Genomic DNA, 13,048 nt, shown 5'->3' with positions numbered 1-13,048 from the left:
GTCCTTAATGCAGTCCACTTCTGGGCCCAATGCATCATCCTCCCTTCCCTGGCATTTCTCTCCCCCTCTGCTGTTGGCTCCTGGCCAGTGTCCGCCACCCTCCCCTCCTGATACTTCTCCACCCTTCCGTTCTATGCTCCTTCCCTCTCTATGTCTCAATGGAAATGAAGTCAAGATTGTTTCTGGTGGAATGCACTTTATGATCCTTGAGAAATATTTTAAATGTGGATCTCGTGTATTTCCATTAAGGAAAAAACAATAAAATCAAGTCATTTCATTCTTAGGTGTCACTCTCTTTTTATTTCCCCTAGTAATTCAGTTGACCCTCAATTAAAGAGGAAAAGTTCCCCTAATCCTAATCAACAAGTATATCAGGTTGCTCTTGCTCCTGCTGGCTGGGGTCAGGAGCAAGTTTATTTCTCCAGGGGTATTAGACATCTTGACTCATGAGCCGCCAGGGAATAACTTGAGGTTTTTAATTTCAAGTGTTTCAAACGGCTGCTTACAGACACCCTGCCCGTCTCTCTGTGCCCACCAGATTTCTTGCTTAGACAATTACAATGGCTTTTGAGTTTTGCTGCCTCTCAAGAACTACTCCTCCCCCCATCTGTGCCAGAGTGACCTTTCCAGAACATAGATCTCATCATGTCCCTTCTTTGCTTAAGCACTTCTGTTCCGTTCCCATGACCTACTAGATGAAGTCCAAGTAGGCTGTCATGTGAAGCCCTCCAAAAACCCTGGCCTAAATTGACCTTCCAGCTGTAATTCTTGCCCACCCATAACCTCTCCCCAGGTACAGACCCCATAGGCCACACTGGACAATTCACTCTTCCAGAACATAGGCTCTCCTGTTGCCTCTCCTTTGCTTGCGCTGTTCCCCTACCTGGGTGTCTTTCCTTCCCATCCCACCCTTCCCTGAATCTGATAAACTCTTCCAAACATTTCCTCTGCAAAGCCTTCCATATTATCCTGGGAGAGTCAGAATTAGCTGCTCCCTTGACTTTTAGTTCCTTACTCTAAGTAGAGCTCAGGAGAGTCTAACTCTAATGCATATTTGTGTCCATCTCCCTCTTTAGGTCTTAAGCTAACTCAGAGCCTCTGCCTTAACATCCCCAGCCCACACTCTTTTTTTTTTTTTTTTAATTTTTATGTTTGGTGGGTGCTTGGGTGGCTCAGTCGGTGAAGTGGCTGCCTTTGTTTTTTTTTGTTTTTTTTAAAGATTTTATTTATTTATTTGACAGAGAGAGATATAGCGAGAGAGGGAACACAAGCAGGGGGAGTGGGAGAGGGAGAAGCAGGCTTCCTGCAGAGCAGGAAGCCCAATGTGGGGCTCGATCCCAGGACCTGGGATCACGACCTGAGCTGAAGGGAGACGCTTAATGCCTGAGCCACCCAGGTGCCCTGAAGTGGCTGCCTTTGACTCAGGTCATGATCTCAGGGTTCTGGGATCGAGCCCCCCCCCCCCATCGGCTCCCTGCCCTCAGTGGGGGGCCTGCTTCTCCCTTCCCCTGCTTGTAAGCTCTCTCTGTGAAATAAATAAATATTTTTAATTTTTTTTTAAAGATTTTATTTATTTATTTGACAGACACAGCGAGAGAGGGAACACAAGCAGGGGGGGAGTGGGAGAGGGAGAAGCAGGCTTCCTTCGGAGCAAGTAGCCCGATGTGGGGCTCGATCCCAGGACCCTGGGATCATGACCCGAGCCGAAGGCAGATGCTTAACGACTGAGCCACCCAGGCGCCCCTAAATATTTTTTTAGAAAGATTTTACATAACAGTAAGTTAGTAAATAAATAAATAGATTTTTTTTTTCCTAAGTAATCTCTACACCCAACATGGGGCTCAAATTTACAACCCTGACATCAAGAGTCACATGCTCCACTGACTGAGCCAGCCAGGCGCCCCTCCAGCCCACACATGTACCAAAGCACCACACACAGGACCTCCGGGACCCAGGCAGGTGCTGAGAGATGCTGAACTGAAATCCAAGACTGAACACCTCTGAGTCCCATCTTCACATTTCCAGTAAAGGAAGTGAATACCTGGTCTCTCAACTCTCGATACCATTCTGCCCTTCCTTTAGCTTATAGGTGACTTGGTTCCTGCCATAACGTCACTTCTTCCAGGAAGTCTTCGGGTTTGAAGTCTCCCTCCTGTGAGAGTTTCCTTAGCATCTACATTAATGCACTCGTCATTCTGAATTATAAATCCCTCTTTACCTGTCCATCTCCTCCACTCATCTGAGGACCCCTCCCCTCCCTAGGGTAGCAACTGTGGCTCTGGCCCAGGGCAAGTACCTGGTGATAGTTAATAATTAGCACTTTCAGCATGCCTAGTGTGTTTTGAGCACTTTACATATACTTACACATTTAAAAAACAATTTTTTTTTTTAAGATTTTATTTATTTATTTGACACAGAGAGAGAAAGCACAAGTAAGCAGAGAGGCAGGCAGAGAGAGAGGGAGAAGCAGGCTCTCCACCGAGCAGGGAGCCGGACATGGGGCTCGATCCCAGGACCCTGGGATCATGACCCGAGCCGAAGGCAGCCGCTTAACCGACTGAGCCACCCAGGCGCCCCTTTACTTTTTTTAAGTAAACTCTACTACCAACAGGGGGCTCGAACTCACGACCCAGAGATCAGGAGTCACATGCTCTTCCCACTGAGCCAGCCAGGCGCCCCTGTATACTAACTCATTTAAATGCCAGAACAACCCCATGAGGTGGGTATTATTGGCCCCATTTTTCAGAAGGACAAACTGAAGCCAGAGCAATTCTAAACTTGCCCGAAGTCACACAGCCAGGAAGTGAGGGAAGGAGGATTTTAGTCCAGGCCATCTAGATCCAGTGCCGGCTCTTTTTTTTTTTTTTTAGAATTTTTTTTTTTTAAGGTTTTATTTATTTATTTGAGAGACAGAGAGAATGAGAGACAGAGAGAATGAGAGACACAGAGCATGAGAGGGGGGAGGGTCAGACGGAGAAGCAGACTCCCTGCCGAGCAGGGAGCCTGATGCGGGACTCGATCTGGGGACTCCAGGATCAAGACCTGAGCCGAAGGCAGTTGCTTAACCAACTGAGCCACCCAGGCGCCCCCAGTGCTGGCTCTTACCCACTGCATGATATTAACTGCATAAGCGAGTGTACGGAAGTGGAGTTGATGCTAAGGAGCCCAGCACACCCTGGACTCCTGCTCATCTTCCCCCAGGAGACATAGTCCCATGCCAGACTTCAGGGAGTTGCCCAAATGCAAGGCCAAGATCTGTACTAATAAAGCATTCTTGGTGAATAGCATTTTAATAAAGACTTGTTTTCCTCTGCCAGAGAAGCCACCCCATTTCCTGCTACCCCGCAAGTCCTGGGAATGGCTAACATTGCTTTGCTGATGAATAACCTCTGGAGTAGCTTTAGGAACAAAAGACCAAGCACCAAGCCTGCTGTCAAGCCTCCTAAAGACAATCTCCTCTCTCCTTGCTGGTGGGCACAATGTATGGCTCAAAATCCTGAAATATGCACATTATCTTTGACTCAGGAACTCTCTCTGGAGAAATTTATCTTCAGGACCTACTGTACAAGTCATCAAAGGTGTATATATAAAGGGGTTCCTCATAACATTGTTTATAAAAATAAACACTGGAGAAAACCCCAGGTCTATCCAAAAGGCAATTAGTTTAATAAATTATAGGTTTCTAAACAGTGGAAAATTATACAACCATTAAAATGCTATTGGGAATCTGTGTTTATTGATGTGGTAGGCTACCCATGAACAGCTGTTGAGTAAAAACGCAGGTTATTTTATAGAACAGGTAGAGGGGCGCCTGGGTGGCTCAGTCATTAAGCGTCTGCCTTCGGCTCAGGTCATGATCCCAGGGTCCTGGGATCGAGCCCCACATCGGGCTCCCTGCGCTGCGGGAAGCCTGCTTCTCCCTCTCCCACTCCCCCTGCTTGTGTTCCTTCTCTCGCTATCTCTCTCTGTCAAATAAATAAATCTTAAAAAAAAAAAAAATTATAGAACAGGTAGAATTAGGTAGTTTATTCCTGAAGGATACATGGAGCATGGTAACAGTAGTTGCCTTTGGGGAGGGGAACAGAGTGGCTGGGGGACCAGAGAGGAAGAGTTACTTTTTTTTTTTTTTTAAGTAATCTCTACACCCAACATAAATATATATCTGAGTATATCTTGGATAATACTCAAATGTCAACTGTGGTTTACTCTAGGATAACAGGTGATTTTTATTTTAGTTTTTCTTTTTGTTCATCTCTGCATTAAAATTTTTTTCTTGGGGACGCCTGGGTGGCTCAGTCAGTTAAGAATCGGCCTTCTGGGGCGCCTGGGTGGCTCAGTCGTTGAGCGTCTGCCTTCAGCTCAGGTCATGATCCCAGGGTCCTGGGATCAAGCCCCGCATCGGGCTCCCTGCTCCGCGGGAAGCCTGCTTCTCCCTCTCCCACTGCCCCTGGTTGTGTTCCCTCTCTCGCTGTCTCTGTCAAAAAATAAATAAAATCTTAAAAAAAAAAAAAAAAGAATCGGCCTTCTGGGGGCGCCTGGGTGGCTCAGTCGTTAAGCGTCTGCCTTTGGCTCAGGTCATGATCCCAGGGTCGTGGGATCGAGTCCAACATCGGGCTCCTTGCTCAGTGGGGAGCCTGCTTCTCCCTCTGCCACTCCCTGCCACTCTGCCTACTTGTGATTCCTCTCTCTCTGTGTCAAATAAATAAATAAAATCTTTAAAAAAAAAAAAAAAAAAGAATCTGCCTTCTGCTTGAGTATTGATCCCAGGGTCCTGGGATCGAGTCCCGCATGGGCTCCTTGCTCAGCGGGGAACCTGCTTCTCCCTCTGCCTGCCGTTCCCCCTGCTTGTGCTCACTCTCTCTTTTTCTTTCTCTCTCTGACAAGTAAATAATTAAAATCTTAAAAAAAAAAAAAAAAAGACTCACTCTCCTTCCTTTTCTGAATCTCCGGGACACTCTGTCCCTATCTATATTCTCTACCTCTTCAATAAACTCTGTTCTCACTTCCTCTTAGCTCCTGTTTGATTTCTATCCTGTGTGAAGCCAAGGACCCTCTTGGATGGTCCTATGGGATCCCACTCTGGGTCCTTGGACCCAACCAGCCTGCATCAAAAATGGTCTGCAGGGGCGCCTGGTGGCTCGGTCAGTTAAGCATCCGACTCTTGATTTCAGCTCAGGTCATGATCTCAGGGTCCTGGGATCGAGTCCCATGTCTGGCTCCCTGCTCATTGGGGAGCCTGCTTCTCCTTCTCCCTCTGCCCCTCCCCCTGCTCATGTTCTCTCTCGCTCTTGCTCGCTGTCAAATAAATAAATAAAATATTTAAAAATATATATTTAGGGGCGCCTGGGTGGCTCAGTTGTTAAGCATCTGCCTTCGGCTCAGGTCATGATCCCAGGGTCCTAGGATCGAGCCCCACATCCGGCTCCTTGCTCAGCAGGGAGCCTGCTTCTTCCTCTCCCTCTGCCTGCCTCGCCCTGCTTGTACTCTCTCTCTGTCAAATAAATAAATAAAATAAATATATATATTTTAAAAAAAGGGAAAATATATGGTGCTCAGCATTAGTCATTGAGTAAATGCAAACTGAAACCAGAATAAGATAACCACCATACAGCTTTTAGAATAGCTTGAATTCATTTATTTATTATTTATTTTTAAAGATTTCATTTATTTATTTGATAGAGACACAGCGAGAGAGGGAACACAAGCAGGGGGAGTGGGAGAAGCAGGCTTTCCCCTGAGCGGGAAGCCCGATGCGGGGCTCGACCCCAGGACCCTGGGATCATGACCTGAGCCGAAGGCAGATGCTTAAGGACTGAGCCACCCAGGCGCCCCAGAATGGCTTGAATTTAAAAGACTTACCATACTTTGGGGCACCTGGCTGGCTCAGTCAGTAGAGCAGTAGACCATATGACTCTTGATTCTGGGCTGTGAGTTTGAGCCCTACGTTGGGTGCAGAGATTACTTACAATCTTTTTTTTTTTTTTTTTTAAGATTTTATTTATTTTTTAGAGAGCGAGCGAGAGAGAAACATCATGGGAGGGGAGAGGGTCAGAGGGAGAAGCAGGCTCCCCAGCTGAGCTGGGAGCCCGATGCGGGACTCGATCCCAGGACCCCGGGATCATGACCTGAGCCGAAGGCAGACGCTTAACCATCTGAGCCACCCAGGCGCCCTACTTACAATCTTTTATTTTTTTTTGAGGCTACTTAAAATCTTTAAAAAAGAAAAAGGACCTTGCCTTTTATCTAGTTCAGTTTTGTTTATTTGTTTTTGTTTTCCCCCTGATTTTAATTAAAATCCTGCAGTGGCTCCTCATTGCTCTGAGGACACAGTCCCAGCTGCTGACCACGAGTAACAGCACCAAGCACTCTCCTTACCTGCCTGTTGGGTCTAGTCTCCTGCATCTCCCTCCTCCAGCCAGACTGAACTACCTGAAAATTCTGAGCCTTCTTTTCTGGGCTTTTGTCCAGGTGGTGACTTCTGGCACTCTGGCTAACTCAGATGTCGCTTCCCCCAGGAAGCCTTCCCTGAGCACCTTGTACCCTCCCATCATGTGACTTGTTAATCTTGAATCATTGTGGTAGTCTCCTACTGATATGGCTATTCTAGTTCTGAGGTACTCTACTGAAATTTTTCCATATCATTGGCAATCAGCTGCTTCCCTGAGTCCTTCAAGTGCTCCCCACACCTGGGGGGCTATCTCCTGTGCCCCCCAGATGTCCCTGCCACCCAGGGGCCTGGGCCCCCTGCTCTGTTGTTTATTTTGAGTGGCCTGGTGCCCAGGTTCTACGAGTTGTTAAATATTATTAATGTCATTGTTGCTTATTGCCCAGGATTGTAAATCCCTGGTTCCCTTGTCTGTTTATTCCACCTGAGCAAAAGCTCCTTGAGGGCAGGAAGGCACTCCCCTCACCAGCAAAACACTTGGCACATGCTCGGTGCCCAGTGAGTGTTTACCAAATGAATGAACGGATGGGTGAGTGAGTGAATGCAGCCTGAGAAGTTGCAGAGTCACTCGGGAAAACTATGGGCCCCTCCCCACCCTCAGTCTGGACTCTGGAGTTTCTTCCTGCCATGGAAACCTTGCTCTTTGCCCAGGTTTTATCACTGTGCTAGTCTACACCCCTGCAGGAGGCTCCTTCCACTGGCCACCGCCTGGCTCGGCTTGACCTTCCCTTCCTGCGAAACTTGGATTCTCGCCAAGAAGTGCTGATCCTGGGAGGATGAAGATGTATCCCTTTCTTTCGTGAACCCATGAGTAGACAAGCACACACGTGCACACATGCACAAGCAAACACATGCATGCACAGGACCATCTACATGCTCACTGACTGTGGTAAGGTGACCACCTCAGCCTGGTTTAACCCGAGGTTCCCTGGTTTCAACACTGAGGGTCCTACACTCCAGGAGCCCCCTCTGTCCCTGGCAAACAGGGATGGTCTCTCTAGCACTGGGTTTGTTGGCTCATTCTTCATGGACAGTGGAGGAGTGATGGTCTTCAGGATGGACTTCTGTGTTGCTGGTGCTGAGCTCCGGACCTGGCACACAGTGGGTTTGCCCAGCTCCGCCACTTGTTAGCCATGAAAAATCCTTTCACCTCTTGGTCTCCTCAAGAGGGGACAGCATAGTGTCTTCTTCACAGAGGTGCATGAGTCAGTAACACTAAAAATGCCTGGTACTAGCTCCTGGAACACACGGAGTGTTATATAAATGAGAGCCATTATTATTATAATTATATATGTATGTGGATGAAAGGTTTCTAGATTTTTCCATTTGTGAAACAAACAAAACCAGTAGGAGGTATAGGACTACAAAACTCACCCCTTGGGGCGCCTGGGTGGCTCAGTCGTTAAGCGTCTGCCTTGGGCTCAGGTCATGATCCCAGGGTCCTGGGATCGAGCCCCGTGTCGGGCTCCCTGCTCAGCGGGAAGCCTGTTTCTCCCTCTCCCACTCCCTCTGCTGTGTTCCCTCTCTCGCTGTCTCTCTCTCTCTCTGTCAAATAAATAAATAAAATCTTAAAAAACAAAAAACTCACCCCTCTGCTAAGCTTGCTCTTAGCAAAACTCTCCTCCCCACTTAAAAAAGAAAACAGCTTTATTCTTTTTTTTAAATTTTTATTTATTTATTTTTTTAAAAGATTTTATTTATTTATTTGAGACAGAGAGAATGAGAGAGAGAGAGAGCACATGAGAGGGGAGAGGGTCAGAGGGAGAAGCAGACTCCCTGCCGAGCAGGGAACCCAATGCGGGACTCGATCCAGGGACCCCAGGATCACGACCTGAGCCGAAGGCAGTCGCTCAACAAACTGAGCCACCCAGGCGCCCTGAAAACAGTTTTATTCTGATAAAATTCATAAACCACACAATTCACCTATTTAAAGCATTCAGTTCAGTGGGTTTTAGTGTGTTCACAAGGTTGTGTGATCATCACCACAATCTTTTTTTTTTTTCATCACCACAATCTAAGTTTAGAACATATGCCTCCCTCTAAAAGGGAAGTGCCATCCCCATTAGCAGTCGCTCCCAATGTCCCTCTTACCCCCCAATCCTGCCAGCCCTAGGCAACCACTAATCTATTCTCTGTCTCTGTGGATTTGCCTGTTCTGGACCTTTCCTAAAAATGGACTCATACAATACGTGGCCTTTTGTGTCTGGCTTCTTTCACTCAGCATATCATGTTTCCAAGGTTCATCCAGGTTGTAGTGTACATCAGAGCTCCGTTCCTTTTCATAGCCAATGGCCCACCACCCTCCTTCAATCCCTTTTAGATATATCTAGAAAGGGTTAAACACTTACCCTAGTCAGAACAAGTTTGCACTTGTGGAGGCAGAGACCAAAGGCTTTTTTATTTTTGCTATGCCTGTTTCTATCTTATTTATTATATCTTACATTTTTCTCTTTCCTTTCCTTGTTGCTTTTTCTTTACCTTAAAAAAATTTTTTTTTAGATTTTATTTGTAAGTAATCTCTACACCCAATGTGGGGCTCTTACTACAACCCTGAGATCAAGAGTCGCATGCTCCCTTGGGGCATCTGGGTGGCTCATTCAGTTAAGCATGTGACTCTTGATTTTGGCTCAGGTCATGATCTCAGGGTCATGGGATCCAGCCCTGCATCTAGCTGGGAGCTCAGCGGGGAGTCTGCTTGAGATTTTCTCTCTCCATCTCCCTCTGCCCCGCCCCCTGCACATGGGTGTTCTTTCTCTCGCGCTAAAATAAATAAATCTTTAAAGAAAAAAAAAAAGAGTTGCATGCTCCAGCGACTGAACCAGCCAGACACCACTTACGTTTTCTTTCTTTTAAAGGGATAATATTTCAAAAATTTTTAGAAGAATAAATATATCACATATGCGTTATAAACCATAATAATGTAATGGGTAGGGTCGTGTGGGTGGCTCAGTCAGTTAAGCATCTGACTCTTGATCTTCTCTCATGTCTTGATCTCAGGATCGTGAGTTCAAGCCTTGCATTGGGCTTCACACTGGGCATGGAGCCTACTTAAAAAAAAAATAGAAAATAATAAATAATGTAATGGGTAATCGTGAGCTCACCACTCACCCCAAATTTCCCTCTCCACAGAAATATCTGTTTGGGGGCGGCTGGCTGGCTCAGTGGGAAGACCATGCAACTCTTAATCTCTGGGTCATGAGTTTGAGCCCCATGTCGGGTGTGGAGATTACTTAAATAAAAAACACTGTGGGGTGCCTGGGTGGCTCAGTTGGTTGAGCGTCTGCCTTAGGTTCAGGTCATGATCCCAGGGTGCTGGGATCCAGCCTGGTGTGGGCTTCCTGCTCAGTGGGAGTCTGCTTGTCCCTCTCTGTTTGTCTCTCCCCTCCCAACACTATCGCCTTTGCCCCCACTCCTGCTCTCTCTCTCACTCACTGTGTCTCTCAATAAATAAATAAAATCTTAAAAAAGAAAAAACACTTAAAAAAAAAAAAGAAATATCTGTGGATGAGGATTTGGAGTCCTCACCAAACTTCCCAGCTTCCTTCTCAAGAGATTTCCAGTTTTTTCCCCCCATTTTTTTTTTTAAAGATTTTATTTATTTATTTGACAGAGAGAGAGACAGCTAGAGAGGGAACACAAGCAGGGGGAGTGGGAGAGGGAGAAGCAGGCCTCCCGCCGAGCAGGGAGCCCAACGCGGGGCTTGATCCCAGGACCCTGGGATCACGACCCGAGCCGAAGGCAGACGCCTAATGACTGAGCCACCCAGGCGCCCCTCCCCCAATTTTTAATAGTTATATATTATTCATAATATTTACATCTTGTTCTGTGACTATAATTAAGTCTTTTGTGCTTTGTTGGGAAGTTGAATCTAAAAACTGAAAAGCAGGGGCGCCTGGGTGGCTCAGTCGTTAAGCGTCTGCCTTTGGCTCAGGTCATGATCCCAGAGTCCTGGGATCGAGCCCCGCGTCGGGCTCCCTGCTCGGCAGGAAGCCTGCTTCTCCCTCTCCCACTCCCCCTGCTTGTGTTCCCTCTCTCACTGTCTCTGTCTCTGTCAAATAAATAAAATCTTTAAAAAATAAAATAAAATAAAATAAAAACTGAAAAGCAGGGGCGCCTGGATAGCTCAGTGGGTTGGTTGAGCGCCTGCCTTCGGCTCAGGTCATGATCCCAGAGTCCTGGGATCCAGCCCTGCATGGGGCTCTCTGCTCAGCGGGAAGCCTGCTTCTCCCTCTTCCTCTGCCTACTGCTTCCCCTGCTTGTGCTTTCTCTCTCTCTCTCTCTCTCTATCAAATAAATAAATAAATCTTTGGAAAAAATTTTTTAAAAATTAAAAAAAAAACTGAAAAGCAATACACAGCATCATGATTCCGTAAATGTTAGTCATTTGAGAACCCCTGGCTCCCAAGAGAAGGAAAAGTGAACCTGGTCAGTGACACAATTTCCAGTATCAAGAAGCTCAAAGTTATAGTATGTATGTATGTATGTATTTAAAAGATCTTATTTGAGAGAGAGAGAGAAAGAGCACGAGCCATGGGGAGGGGCAGAGGGAGAGGGAGAAGCAGACTCCCCACGGAGCCTGGAGCCTGACTTGGGGCTCAATGTGGGGCTCCATCCTAGAACCCTGGGATAGTGACCTGAGAGAAGGCAGACACTTAACTGACTGAGCCACCCAGCCATTCCACCAAAGACCTAGTTTTTAGAGGCACAAGGAAAAACTAATTGATCCTTCCAGGCTAACTGAGTTATTTTATTTTATTTTATTTTATTTTTTTTTAAAAGATTATTTATTTATTTATTTATTTATTTATTTGAGAGAGAGAATGAGATAGAGAGAGCATGAGAGGGGGGAGGGTCAGAGAGAGAGGCAGACTCCCTGATGAGCAGGGAGCCCGACGTGGGACTCGATCCCGGGACTCCAGGATCATGACCTGAGCCGAAGGCAGTTGCTTAACCAACTGAGCCACCCAGGCGCCCTAACTGAGTTATTTTACAGACAGGATTTCATTGGCAGAGGCTGGAGGGTGGGCCTTGACACAAGTGAAGGGAAGAGGAGGAGGGGCTTTCTCTCTCCACGTGCACGCGGGGATGGCTTCCTGGGCTCCGAGAGGAGGAGTGGGGCCTTCTTTGCTCCTGGGAGACTGGAAGCCCGGCTCTGTGGGGCTGGCCTGCCTGGCGATCCTGCAGCACATTATCTGGCATTCTTGAGATACCAGTTGCAAAGATACCTGTGCAGAGAGAGGGCACCTAGCCAGCCATGGGGCTCCCCCTCTTTCAGCAGGCCTAGGAGAGAGTGAGAAGCTGGAGGGAGCCTGCGGCCCTCGGACTGCACTCCGAGAAAACCCTGAGTGGCATGAAGTGTGGAAATAGTTAATGTTCATCTAGCACTTCCTGTGTGCCACCTTCACTTACGTTTCTCACAACCACCCAACAAGGTAGGTGCTACTGTGATCCCCATTTTACAGATGAGGACACTGAGGACCAAAGGGAGTTAAAGTGACTCATTCAAAGGCTTAAAATGAGCTGGTGGAAGAGCAGGATTCAGACTCAGGCAGTGAGCACCCACCCCGGTGCTGGGAACCATTTTGCAATCCTGGTATTGGAGCTGGAGCACCAGCCTGAACCCTACCTCTGCTATGACCTGGTTGTTCTCTCTGAGCCTCACTCACTGCCTCTGGAAAATGGGGGTAATACGCTCTGCTCTGTAGGCAGGTTGGAGAACCACGTGGCCCACCCACGGTCTGCCCCTCTGGTTTCGGCTCTGGTCAGTCCCCCACCCAACCCCTTGATGGAGGGAAGCTCCAGCCTTGCTGAGCAATCAGCAGCTTGAGCTGTGCTCTTACCAGCTTCTCCTGGCTGCTCTGGGGTCTGGAATTTCAGGTTAACTTGACAGATCATTTCTTTTCTTTTCTTTCTTTCTTTCTTTTTTTTTTTTTTTAAGATTTTGTTTATTTATTTGACAGAGAGAGACACAGCGAGAGAGGGAACACAAGCAGGGGGAGTGGGAGAGGGAGAAGCAGGCTTCCCGCCGAGCAGGGAGCCTGATGTGGGGCTCGATCCCAGGACCCTGAGATCATGACCTGAGCCCAAGGCAGACGCTTAACCGACTGAGCCACCCAGGCGCCCTGACAGATCCTTTCTTGCTAAATTAAGCAAGGTTTGCCTTTCAGTTCAACTGGTACCTAGAAATAAAAGCCTTCCCTGGCCTTAACAGTACAGCATGGAGATTAACAGGCTTTGGAGACCAGTGGCCCTGGGTTCAAATTCCAGTTCTGTCACTTTTACTGTGTAACCCTGGAGAAATCGTGTTACTACGCTGAGCCTCTGCTTCCAAATCAGTAAAATGGATGTAGTGATAGTACCCAAAGGAATGTATGAGGACCGGTGAGAGAAGGCGTACGGAGTACGATGAGCTCCAAGACATGGTAGCTATCTTTTTTATCATACCATATATTATAGATACTAGCATCGAGCAGCATGCCTGGTACATAGTCAGCATTCAGTGAATAACTGGATGAATGTTGACCTGTCTGCATCCCTCATTACCTATGAGCTTCTTTTTTTTTTTTTTAAGATTTTATTTATTTATTTGAGAGAGCGAGAATG

The sequence above is a fragment of the Mirounga angustirostris genome, unplaced genomic scaffold, assembly GCF_029215605.1.
Source record: "Mirounga angustirostris isolate CCGP_5_RB_7025 unplaced genomic scaffold, mMirAng1.0.hap1 SCAF_16, whole genome shotgun sequence".
NCBI lineage: Eukaryota > Metazoa > Chordata > Mammalia > Carnivora > Phocidae > Mirounga > Mirounga angustirostris.
The sequence above is the reverse complement of the archived record's forward strand: the minus strand, read 5'-3'. Positions refer to the sequence as shown.